This window comes from Homalodisca vitripennis, chromosome 1 (genome assembly GCF_021130785.1).
Source record: "Homalodisca vitripennis isolate AUS2020 chromosome 1, UT_GWSS_2.1, whole genome shotgun sequence".
Lineage (NCBI taxonomy): Eukaryota > Metazoa > Arthropoda > Insecta > Hemiptera > Cicadellidae > Homalodisca > Homalodisca vitripennis.
In genome coordinates, this window is record NC_060207.1 from 184,506,733 (window position 1) to 184,519,698 (window position 12,966).

A 12,966-nucleotide genomic window follows, 5' to 3' on the forward strand; every position below is an offset into this window, starting at 1 on the left:
GGTTACTTATTCAAATTCAGAAATATGTTGACTATTAGTTCTGGGGTTAAGAATATTGTATCATAAAAATATATATATATATTTATATATATATACAGGGTGATTTCAAAAACTAAAACGGCAATCTCTCGAGAGCTTATTCTATAGCTAAAAACAAGTAAAAAAGTTCATATAACCATATGCCCGGAAACGCTTCGTTAGCGAGTTACGCCTAGCGAAAGATTTCGCCCGGATTTCAGAAACCCTTGGTGAAGTCAGGCCGTATAAAAATGGTAAAGGTAGTTACAAAGATAACAAATACGATTGTTTTTTATGTTTTTATATCTGACTAATTTAATAAAATTCGTCCCAGAGCTGTAAATGCAATACTTTCAGAGATATATCTTACGTAAAAACACAAGAATTGGTACAAAGGAAATAACACATTTTTGTGTTTAACGTAAGATTACTTCCATAAATGTTAAATAAAGGTTATTTTTTTTCTTAAACACATTTGTTAGAACATTTAATTCTGAAAAGATTCATGTGAATTACTTAGGAAAAAAATTAATAATAGGTATTGAAATTTAGCTTTTATTTAAAAATAAAACAGACGCACAAAAATGCATATTTTTATCTGCATAAAATATTAACTAATGTTTAGGTTGTGAGTAACAGCTGATCATTTTATTCAACACTTTTTATCGTCATATTTTCTTTGCAAAGGTTGGCAATATCAGCTGATCAACAATTAAGTTCATGAAGTAATATTTGAATAACCTTTATGGAGGTTTTTGTCTTGTGGCGTGTGAAGATTGTATTTTGTGAGATCCTGTGATTATTTGGAAATATTTTATACAAGTGTATAAAATATTTTATTAAATATTTATTTTTAAAAATATTTTATTAAATACTTTTATAAAAGTGTATGTAATTATCTTAGTAAATAATGGCAGATAATGTAAATGGTATGTATTCGTTTGAAGAGTATACGGACATGATACTGATTTACGGCAAAGTTAACAAGAATGGTTTAGCTGCAGTTCAGGAAATATCGTTGATACTTTTCCACATTGAAGAACACCTGATCGCAAAACATTTGAAGCTGTGGAGAGACGACTTAGAGAAAACTGGTAGCTTTAAACCGAAGCGAATAGATACTGGTCGTCAACGTAGCGCAAGGAAACTATAATAATGAACAAGCAATAATAAATGCTGTAGAATTATCACCAACCACAAGCACCAGACGATTATCACGTCAGTTAAATATTTGCCAGTCAAGCGTATATGGCGGACACTTCATGAAGCACAGTTGTACCCATTCCATATAACACGTGTTCAAGACTTATTACCGCAAGATCTTAATAAAACGGAAGATGTTCTGCCGCTGGTTAAGAAGAAATTGTTTACGACATCAGTATTTTCTTCGGCGTATTTCTCGTTACTGATGAATCCTGTTTTACTAGAAATGGAATTGGTAAATTTTCGTAATACCATACTTGGGCGTACGACAACCCACATGAAAACTGCGACGAACGAGCATTTTCAAAATACATTTTCAGTCAATGTATGGCTTGGTGTTATGGGTGATAATTTGATTGGTCCATTTTTCCTCCCTAATCGACTTAAATGGAGTAGCGTACTTGAATTTTTTAAGAACAAACCTGCCTACCTCTTGGAAGATATTCCTGTTCAAAACAGAATAAATGCATGGTTTATGCACGACGGAGCACCTCCACATTTTTCTAATGATGTGAAAAAACTATTTAAATGATACATACGGTAGACAATGGATTGGTCGAAATGGACCAGTAAAATGGCCACCACGTTCTCCTGACCTCACGCCAGCAGACTTTTTTCTTATGGGGTTGGATGAAGTCAAATTGTTTATTCAAAACGGATTAAACACCATAGAGGAGTTACGTAATCGCATTACAGAGGCGGCAGAAACTATCAAGAATGCTCCAAACGTTATGAAACGCGCTAGAAAAGAGTAGATTCGTCGTGCGAAAACGTGCATTGCTAACAACGGAGGACACTTTGAGCAACTATTATAGGTGATTATTACAGTTTTATAAAGGTAAATACATTTTATGTTAATGTTCAGTCTAGAATAAATGATCAGCTGTTACTCACAACCTAAACATTAGTTAATATTTTATGCAGATAAGAATATGCATTTTTGTGCGTCTGTTTTATTTTTAAATAAAGCTAAATTTCAATACCTATTATTAATTTTTTTCTTAAAGTAATTCACATGAATCTTTTCAGAATTAAATGTTTCTACAAATCTGTTTAAGAAAAAAATGACCTTTATTTAACATTTATGGAAGTAATCGTTACGTTAAACACAAAAATGTGTTGTTTCTTTTGCACTAATTCTTGTGTTTTTACGTAAGATATCTCTCTGAAAGTATTGCATTTACAGCTCTGGGACGAATTTTAATAAATTTGTCAGATATAAAAACATAAAAAAACAATCGTATTTGTATCTTTGTAACTACCTTTACCATTTTTATACGGCCTGACTTCACCAAGGGTTCTGAAATCCGGGCGAAATCTTTCGCTAGGCGTAACTCGCTAACAAAGCGTTTCCGGGCATATGGTTATATGAACTTTTTTACTTGTTTTTAGCTATAGAATAAGCTCCCGAGAGATTGCCGTTTAGTTTTCAATCACCCTGTATATATATATATATATATATAAAAATAAAAAAAAAATTTAAAAATGGAAATCTTAAACTACCACTTAAGTCTGGTTACTTATTCAAAATTCAGAAATATGTTGACTATTAGTTCTGGGGTTAAGAATATTGTATCATAAAATATATATATATATATATATATATATATATATATATATATATATATATATATATATATTTACGGAAACAAGGCACTTGATGGTCCTGTGTTATACAGCGACCCATGCAGGTCCATCAAGCCCCCTATTTAAACCTTCATATAACCGTGTTAAGAATTTGTTCTCAGCATACATTTATGTTTTATAAACTTGCTTGATTAAATGTATGCTAATATTTTTTAATATATAAAAACTTTTGTCCACATGCTGGTCCGCGTGTAATGAGCGGTCAATGTTGGTCCTTTTTATACACCGTACAATTAAGCGGTACATGTTGATCCGCGGGTCGTGTGGTTGGTGGTGGGAGAAAGAGGAGAAGGGACCTGCATCTGCCTTTTGATTGTAATATATTGAAAATACCTGTACTTGCCTTTCGTTTGTAAAACTCCAAGTTGTAAAGCATTCATTTCACATATTTTACTTCATTTTAAGGTAATCAATAATATTACCTTAGGTGAAAGTAACAGAATATCTTGGATAATCATTAATATTAAAACATAAAATTGCTGTTGCATCTGATCTGTGGCCTCCTTATTACCCACAGACATTTATTGTATTTCATAATATTAAAAATATATTTCAATAGAATGACATGTTCTAAATCATACGCATTGAAAATATTTTCAGTTTAACTATTTCTATATTTACAATTATAAATAGATATGGGTAATGCGCATGTTTTTAATGTAAGTAATATTTATCTTAAAAAAATTTGGTAAATAATCTCAATGGGAGAATCGGGGAAAATGGTTTTAGAGCTAACGGTTATCTATTAAAACAAAAATAAAACTGAAAAATATAATTTTTTTCTTTAAGGCCGTTTGATGAAGGACTAGTGGAAATGGAAACAGTTACTAGTACTAAGTTTTTATGTATAAGTGTTGATCATCAGCTTACATGGAGTACTCATATAGACTATATCAAAACTAGGCTATCTAGAGTTGTATACTTGTTGGGACGATTGAAAAATTGTGTAACATCTGAATATATTAGAATGGGTTACTTTGCTTTTTTCCAATCAATAATTAAGTATTGCTTACTTGTGTGGGGCAATTCTTCAAGAATTATAGAAATTTAAAATTGCAAAAGAAAGTCGTTTAGAATAATTGACGGTTCAAATCCATCTGATCATTGTAAGCCTATTTTTAAAAGATTAGAAATAAATACAGTAATTAACCTTTACATATTTGAACTGGCTGTCTATTCCTTGGAAAAAACTACCTGACATGGTTCCTAAATGAAAATATACACTCATACAATTACCCGCAATAAAAATAAAATTAGTTTTCAGCACTGTCGTTTAAGTAAGTTTTTAAAAAGTCATGTTGTAATGTGTAAGAAAGTGTATAATAAATTAGTTTCCAATATAAATAAATACCCACAACAGGTATTCCTAAAAAAATTAAATTATTGGCTTTAAAAAAATCCTTTCTTTTATGGTTTTAATGAATTCCTAGAGCTTTCTGACACAACTTTTTAATGTAATTTTTTTGTCCTGTTATTGTTACCCTTCGATTTTAACCATATGTTTATATTTTTGATATTTATATATGTTATTGTAAATAGTTTGTTGATTATTTAATAGTTTATTTACGATATTGAACCCAACCGTTTGTTGGGTTCCTGGTCATGAGGGGATTCCTGGGGAACGAAAGAAGCTGATGCCCTGGCCAACCAGGGCTCAGCAACAATTATGACGGGCCCTCAAACCGTTCTGCGGTGTTCCAAGGTGTGGAATCCTATTAGGGTTGTCTCGAAATGGATTCGCGCGGAGCATGGGAGAAGGTGGAGGTTTGCATCCGGGTTTGAGAGTGAGTAGAATGGTATTACAGTCACCTTCCTCCAAGGTGGCTTCGGACCTTCTCTCATTAAACAGATCAATGTCTTCTAAGGTCATTGGTCTCATTACGGGGCATGGTTACCTGAAGAAGCATCTACACAGAGTTGGCATCCTTCAGGAGGATCCGCTCTGTGGAAGGTGTAATGAGCAGGAGGAGACTGCTGAGCACCTGCTCTTTGATTGCCCTGCAATAGCAAGAGAGCGGTATGCCATCTTTGGTAGTTTGAAACAGGGGTGGTGAGTTTTCCCAGGAGGACCTGATAGGTTGTTTTCGGCGGTTTGTTGAACTGCTGAAGTTGTAGGACTGGTAGGCCTCATGGTGTTCCGGGGTGCGCAAAAGGCCCTTGAGGCTTAAGTGCATGGCAGTAGGCCGCCCCAAAGGAAAAAAAAAACTGGAAGGCATAATTTGTAATTTGTAACTGGCTCAGTATATTTTAAGTTAACTCAAACTATAATTTGTCTCTAAATATTGTGACAAAGAATAGTATTTCGGCTTATTGACAATGTCTATGCATGTGCAAATGTCTACGGCAATAAAAAGAATTTGATTTGATTTGATTTATCTATGCTGTGCATTTTTGTCATAATACTGTTTTTTAATTTGTTAATGGGTCGCCGTTTATATAGTGAATTTAACATAAAAGTTAATTGACAGTGGCTGGTTTTACACACGGAGAATATTATGCCTCAAGTGTCTCAATTATTGCTGGGTAGTTGTGTGGCTAGCAAATCAGCGAAAGGATTGCATTGAAATAGATAAAATAAACAGCTTTATTTTGCCAGAACATTATAAAACTTTAAAGCACTCTTCAAAGTATTTTTTATTTTAAAATTTTTAAAAACATCTACATCACATATATCACCCTAACACACTAAAAGAATGTAAACATTCTACATTAATATCATTTTAAAAATAATACACCAATCATCAATGATGAACCTTAAATCTAAGAATTGTTTTTTAATTAAACTAATTTTCGAATATGATCAGGGACCAGGAATTGTATTACACGTATAGGCCTACTAATGCCATACTAACTGCTGAGTTACATCTACCCATTTATACTATAAGATAACCAGCAACATATTTTTCTCCTAAAATTATAAATACGGAATGAAATGAAAAATAAAAGTTGTACATTTTATAATAAATCTGCCATAAAAAATTTAATTATAACTATGTGATATTGAAGGGAGTTGAATTCACCAAAAGCTAAAAAATAAACATTATACCAAGTTTATACAAATAATGTCTTAACATGTCAATTTATTGTGGACAAAATCTTGAGCTCATCTTGTAAAATATTATTAGTTCTCAGGTACTGCACTTAATTGTAAAGTTTTAAAATTTATTCCTTTTTCCTAAATGTTTTATAAATATAAGTGCGCACAAATTTTATTATTTTATTAAATTCGCCTATTCTTTAGGTCATTGGGCACCTTTAACAATTTTAAGAATACAGAGGGCCAATGCGCAATACTGTTTCTTATGTTACCCCTTTTTATTGGCCCTTTAATTTGTAAATATTGAATGTAACATGTGATGTTAGTCTTTCACTACTTTAGCCTATATTGGTTATGGTTGTATTTTATTTAACAATCATACAAGAATTTACTTCCTCAAATTGCATATTAAATGTTTCTTTGCAAGAAACCACTGAGCACTAATTTAAAGTTACTGAATTTGGGAAGAAATATTTTTGGTATTACACAATGAGATATTACACAAGCATATCTCCATATAGCATAATATAAAAAACTATAAAATATAGCTAAGGTCTGTTCACACTCTACATTCACAGATGGGTAAAAACCAACTCTTCGTTATACTCTGCTTTAAAAGATGGTACATAAAAGCAAACATAGATCTTTTCACATTCTAAATTCTGTATAATTCTGTATTAAACATATCGGAGTTAGTTAATAGTATACGAGGGTGGTCTGAAAAGTTTGCTTTCTGAACGTGAAGATGGAAGGGTTCGTTAACAAAAGCTACTGAATTTCGTCTGTTGACAGTTACTAAAAAAAGTTTTAGCTATTTTCGACGTGCCGTTTTTATGTAACAGTCGAGTCAGTTGATGGGAGTGTTTTTGTGATATGGACACGATTATCGTGCTGCCATTAACTATTTGTGTTTGAAAGGCAATACGCCTTATTAAATCAAAAATGAGTTGGATTCTGTGTATGGAAACTCTGCACAATCATTTAACTCAGTGCAATTTTGGGCTGCTTCATTTAAAAAATAGCCATAAGATCTTGAGGGACGATGAACGTTCGGGACGTCCAAAAACTGCAACTACCCATGAAATCATCGACAGAGTTAACCAAATGGTGCTAGACGACCACCGAATTAAAATGAAAAATATATCAATATTAAGGCATGAGAAAGCTGTCCGCGCGTTTAATGTCGCGTTTGCTCACGTTATACCATAAAGGTTCGAGGATGAACATTTCCAACGCTCTTCTGGCGCAGTTTAGGTAAAATAATCCAAATGCGCTGATTAATTACTGTAGATAAAACTTGACTACACCATTATACACCCGAAAAGAATTACAAAAGAGGAACAGAGTCAAAAAAAAGAAAAAATGCTGCTTCTTTGGTTAGGAAAGACATGACGACTGTTTATGCGATATTAATAGACTTAATTTAATAGATTAGCTTCAAAAGGAAAAACCATTACAGGAGCATACTATCCATCATTACTTGACAAGGTAAAGGTAGACATTTTTTTTAAGAAACGCCCACATTTCTAGAAAAAGAATATAATGTTTCACCAAGGCTACGAACCTTCTCGTCCCTTAGCGGTTATGATGGCGAAAATCCATGAATTACGGGTTTAACTGCTTAATCATCCGTCTTACCAGATCCAGTCCCAAGTGAATTCTTTTCGTTCCTTCATCTCAAAATTGCGCTCAGAGGGACAATGTGATCGTCAAATGAAGAGGCAATCACCTTGGTGAACAATTATTTTTTCAGAGAAATATTCCGAGTACAATTTTTACGGGTTACAGAGATGGTACCGCTGATAGAAGTGTGTAGAGTGACAAGGAGACTATGTTAATTTTTTATTTCACAAATTATGTCTTGTTTGTTAGGTCGGAAACTTTTCAGACCACTCTCGTAGATATAAAGCATTATTAATGGCTTTTAAGACCTACATACATTGAATGTAGAAAATATATGTCAAGTTCATAAATTAGGACCAAAAAAATGGATGGATATCAAAATTTTATTTTTGTACGTAATTTAGAACTGTAGGAAAGGAAAAAATTATATTTTCATAAATAATTACTTATTTAAAGTTACACATATCTTAAAAATGTCTATATTTAAATCAAATATAATTTAAGAATTTTATTATGAATAAAATAAAAATATTCCCACAAGCCACTTTTCTAGCACGTACGGTAAAATGTATTATCCTTATTATCAATGATTTTTAGGCCTAGATATAACATGAAGGTATTAATAATATTATAAATGGAAAATTGCTTATGTTTGTTTGTTTTGCTTTCACGCTTTAACTCCCATTGTACTGCAATTTTACGCTGACATTCTTAGGGTTCCTTGGATGAATATATGCATATTCTTATTTCGAAAAACTCTTCGGGCTACGCCCTACTGGTCTATAAAATAGCTAAAAATTCCATTTTCCGTCTCTACAGTTACAAAAATTAGTTAATTAAAAGAGCCTCTTAAATGTCAACTGTGGTAAAATATTATAGGTGCGAATTTTGCACATTGATTATTTTATGATTATCATTATAAATTTCTTTGTGTTAGGAAACCGCCCCAAATAGAGAATGGCGTCAAAAGTACCGATAAAAAGGTTTAAAAATATATATTGTTTTTAATACGTATCAACGTTTTTACACACCTAATGCTTAAGCCGAATAAGGCTACTTTACTCATATGTGCATTGCACTTGATTGGGGGGTCTAGCGTAATAAGCTAGCCTAATAAGCACTCCTCCCCAATTCTTTCACATTCATGAAAACCAATTCAAGATATTTTTATCGATTTAAACACTACACGACACAGTAATAACAGCTAAATATACTCTTATGAGATAAATATAGAAGAGGTTTCCAATGTTACTTGATTTTGAAACTTCAACGCCGCGCCTTAGTTTTCCGTATATAGTTGTTTTAATTAAATCAAAATTTTCCTGAAAAATAATAACACTTACAAAGTAAACATGTTTTTTGCTATGGTTAATGTTAGCAAAAACAATACGAATATTGTCCTATTTGTGTTATTTTTACTTAATAATTAAGGTTAATAACATGATGTTAACAAAAGTAAAAAAAATGTTTAACGTATTTAAAATGAGAAATGAAAATAATAAAATTGTTTCAGCTTTAAAGAATTTCCTTAAGATGTGAACCTAGCAATCAGCGATAAGATAGATGGTCGCTTAACATTGCTTTGCGGATACCAATCCAAGAATAAATGGCAGATTTTCCAAAATAAACCTATATAGAGCACATATAGTAAATATTGTAACAGTTATGATGAACGAATGAAGATTACTCCATATAAGAAAAATATCATATGGGAAATCCATCCACCGCTCCTTCCCAGGAAAGGAAGCATCGCTATCAAATGCTCCTAATCTCTGTTATGTATATACGATGGATAAACACTTCAGTAAATCGCGTTAAATTACTGATTCCGTCCTAGAGTTTTAGAATATTTGTTTGCACTAATTCTGGTGCATAAATCTTAAAGCAAGGCGTTCTTAAAAGTGTGTCACAAAGTTCTGTGTCTGATAGTATTTATGATTCCTAACCAAATATGTCCTATAAGGAACTGAGACCTATTTGATTGGATTTAAACTCTGTCAACATTTTAAAACGCTACGGGACACCAATGCACAATACTGTTTCTTATTTACCATTAAATGTTAAATACATACTGTAACTTTTGATGTTAACCTTTCACTGAACCCATTTCGTTTATAATTAACTGCATGTTATCCAACGATAATACTTGAATTCCTTTCTCCAAATAACATATAAATGTTTCCGTCTCTATTGCAAGAAACCACTATATACTCGTACTAATTTAAAGTTACTAAAACATGGGAGGAAGTATTTCCTCAATACATAATGAGTTACATCAAATCATAGATACGAGCTTTTCACATATTACCTCAATATAAGTCGTAAGGGAATAAGTTAATAATATAGGAATACAGCAATATTACAGGATTTTTACGATTAATATATGTGTAAATGAGAAAATGTTTGTGATGAAGTCCACATTAAACGGCCGATGCCGATGATAAAAAGTGAATTTTGTACTGTACGTAGATAAATAGTAACTTCAGGACGTGACATTTCTTAATTTTAATGATTTGAGAAAATTAAATTTGTTAAGATTAAATATAGCTTAAAAATGTTTTTACAAAATATATAAATAGTTAAAAAATGTTTTTATAAATAAATTCCTGACATTTTCTTCAGCCAGACTACTTGCACCTACTTTAAAAATTCATATCTTTATCATTAACAGTTTTTAGTTCTGGTTATGAGATGAATCTAAACAATTTTTTAATACCCAAAATTGCAGTCATTAGGAATAATCAAAAAGTCAACCTTAAAGATCGGCTGCCAACACAGAGTTAAGTGGGCGCGAGCGTTAGTTATTGAAGTGTTTTAGAAAAACTCATGAATGAATCCCTGACCAAGTGCAGGAGGGTGCTGACCACGGTCACGGCACGCAGGACAAGAGTACTATTGTCGCGTCGTAGTGGTAGTGGTAGTAAGAGTTCTATATTGGTCAGCGGGGCGGATGTTCATTCTTTGTCATTCGACTGCTCGCTATCTCTCGCCCACTCGCCCCCGTTCTTGACAGAAGACTGGAAGCGAGTTTCCTCGGTGTCCTGCACCTGCACTGAATGCACTGTTTGCTCTGATCGCAGAGGTGAAAAACTGTGCACTGAGCACCGAAGTAATAGAAACCTGATCTGTCATGCAGTGATGAATATACCGAGCCAGCACCGCAGTGGTCATCTATGCATTAGGTTCAAGATGCAACCTAACCTATACTTTCAGATTGAGAGAAAGCAAAGTAATTTCCTTCCTCTTTTCAATCAGCTTTCATTGCGCCCTCTCATGAATGACGTGGTAGGTAAAGTCAATCAATACATTAGAACAGCGTTACATAAAATTATCGCATGAGTATTGAATTTTTTTACGATGTAAATGACACTGTAGACAGGAAAAAGTGCGTTAGCTGAATGATGAAGTAGTTAATAATCTACACATGTCTATATTTTAACTGTAACTAGGATTTTAGTCCAATGTAAATTTTCATGATAGGCAGGAGTTTGGAAAATGATTGCTTTATGACAGATTTTTGATTATATTGCTATCTAATTAGCCGATTGGAATGGAACATCATGTAAGTTGATATTATGTTAGGCCAACGGTTTCAATGGTTGAGTGTTCTGAGTGGCACGTTTATTATCTAGAAAGCGATAGCCTGGAGTTATAAATATCAGGGAACCGCTCCAGAGAGAACAGCTAAATAAGACAATACTCTTGAATTGAAGACGATAACGCAATTATAATATCTTAACAGTGCATATTATTAAAAAGAGTATTATAAAATGTTTTCTAACTGTCTGGTATTTGTTAAAACCTTTCGAGCAAAAATAAAGAGTTTCACAAAGAAATGCTAATTTTCCACAATATAAAATTCCTTTGATACATAACAAAATCATTGTAGTGTGTTGATGATTTAAAATAAATTTAGACATACTAGTATGCACATGGGGGCAATTTGTTAGGCCAAAATATTATTTTTGAAAATGTTTGAATTTATTGTTAATTAAATAAATTTACCCCTTTCCTAAAAATATCACAGCTAACAGCTAAGCATTCACGAAACAAATATTTACTTTGTGTATGTTGATAACTTCTTCTTTAGTTATTATTTATTTTATGAATATCCTGCACAAATAATTACTCAATAGAAAAAAATGAGGTATTATTAATCTATAGTGTACAATTTTGTATACAAGTTTTGTGCGCAATACGAATCAAAGATATTAGTGTTATTACCACTCTCTGGCTAGTGCCTAACCAAACTCTATAGAGTGACACAGACCATCATGAAACTCGGTGTTCCTCAAATAGATATGAAGCTTCATGCACAATTTCAAGTCAATAGCACATTTAGTTATCGGAATGTCGTTCGGAAAGACAGACAGACAATCATAAATTAAGTTTTTCCGGCCCCTCGAGTTACAGGCTAATTTTGAACCAATAGCTCTAACACTATTCATTAATTTAATAAAATTTCTAAGGTTTTAAATTTGTTTGAACTAAATTTTTGAATTGTACATAAACAATGTTACATTAAATAAAAATCTATCACTAAATCTTTAAAGCAGAAATGTATGTCTTTCCGTTTGTATCTCGGGGAGATCTATAGAACGGTAAATTAAAAATGTGGGAGGTTTTATACAATCATATTTAGTATTATTGCCAGATTTAGGAACTACATTGGCTTTTTGTATCAATAAAAAAGGTCATGGATGTATTTAAATATAAAACTATAGACTTTTAATAGATGATTCTACGAGTTTTTCACTCCGGAAGCAAACCGATATGAAACCGTCTGAGTCGTCCCGAATCTGCTTTGCCGGCCGAGTCTCGGTAAACAATATAATAATATCTCATATTACTCTATATTTAATTCTTATAAAATATTTATCGAAGGTTTTAAATTCAATCCTATCCTTCTCCATCAAAAAACAATACCATACTTTGCTGTTTTTTTATTAAGGAAATTTTAATAAATCATTATTACCAGTTTTCCTTAAACAAATTTCTCAATAAATATTATACATCTCGTCACTTTACAGGAAAAGTTAAATTTTTTCTTTGGCGCCCAGTGCAGGACACTGTCAATATTAGCACTATCAACAAAACATTTACTGTATTCTAGATTTAATGGAAACTTTACAGTATAAAAACATGTAAACAATAAAAACTCAAACCACGAAATTCCGTTATATGTAGCTAGATCGGGGTTTGACTTGGGATAATCACATCGACCACGCTTGTGCAGAAATTGCATCAGAAATTTTTGCTCTTCGCAACTTGGCACAGTATTGCTCCATCGGAGTCTTGAAAACGGCCATATTTTTGCATAATCTATCCTCATCTAGGGTATGGAATTAAACTCTGGGTAGCTGTGCAAAACACAAGTTGGAACGGGTCTTCATTCTCCAAAAAAGAACTGTGAGAATGATGTTTGGTTTGAGAGCCAG

General features: G+C 32.4%; 1 pseudogene; it reads right to left on the minus strand.

The window, feature by feature from the left end:
• LOC124352878 overlaps positions 1–12,966 on the minus strand; it is a 34,663-nt pseudogene that overhangs the window by 1,729 nt on the left and 19,968 nt on the right.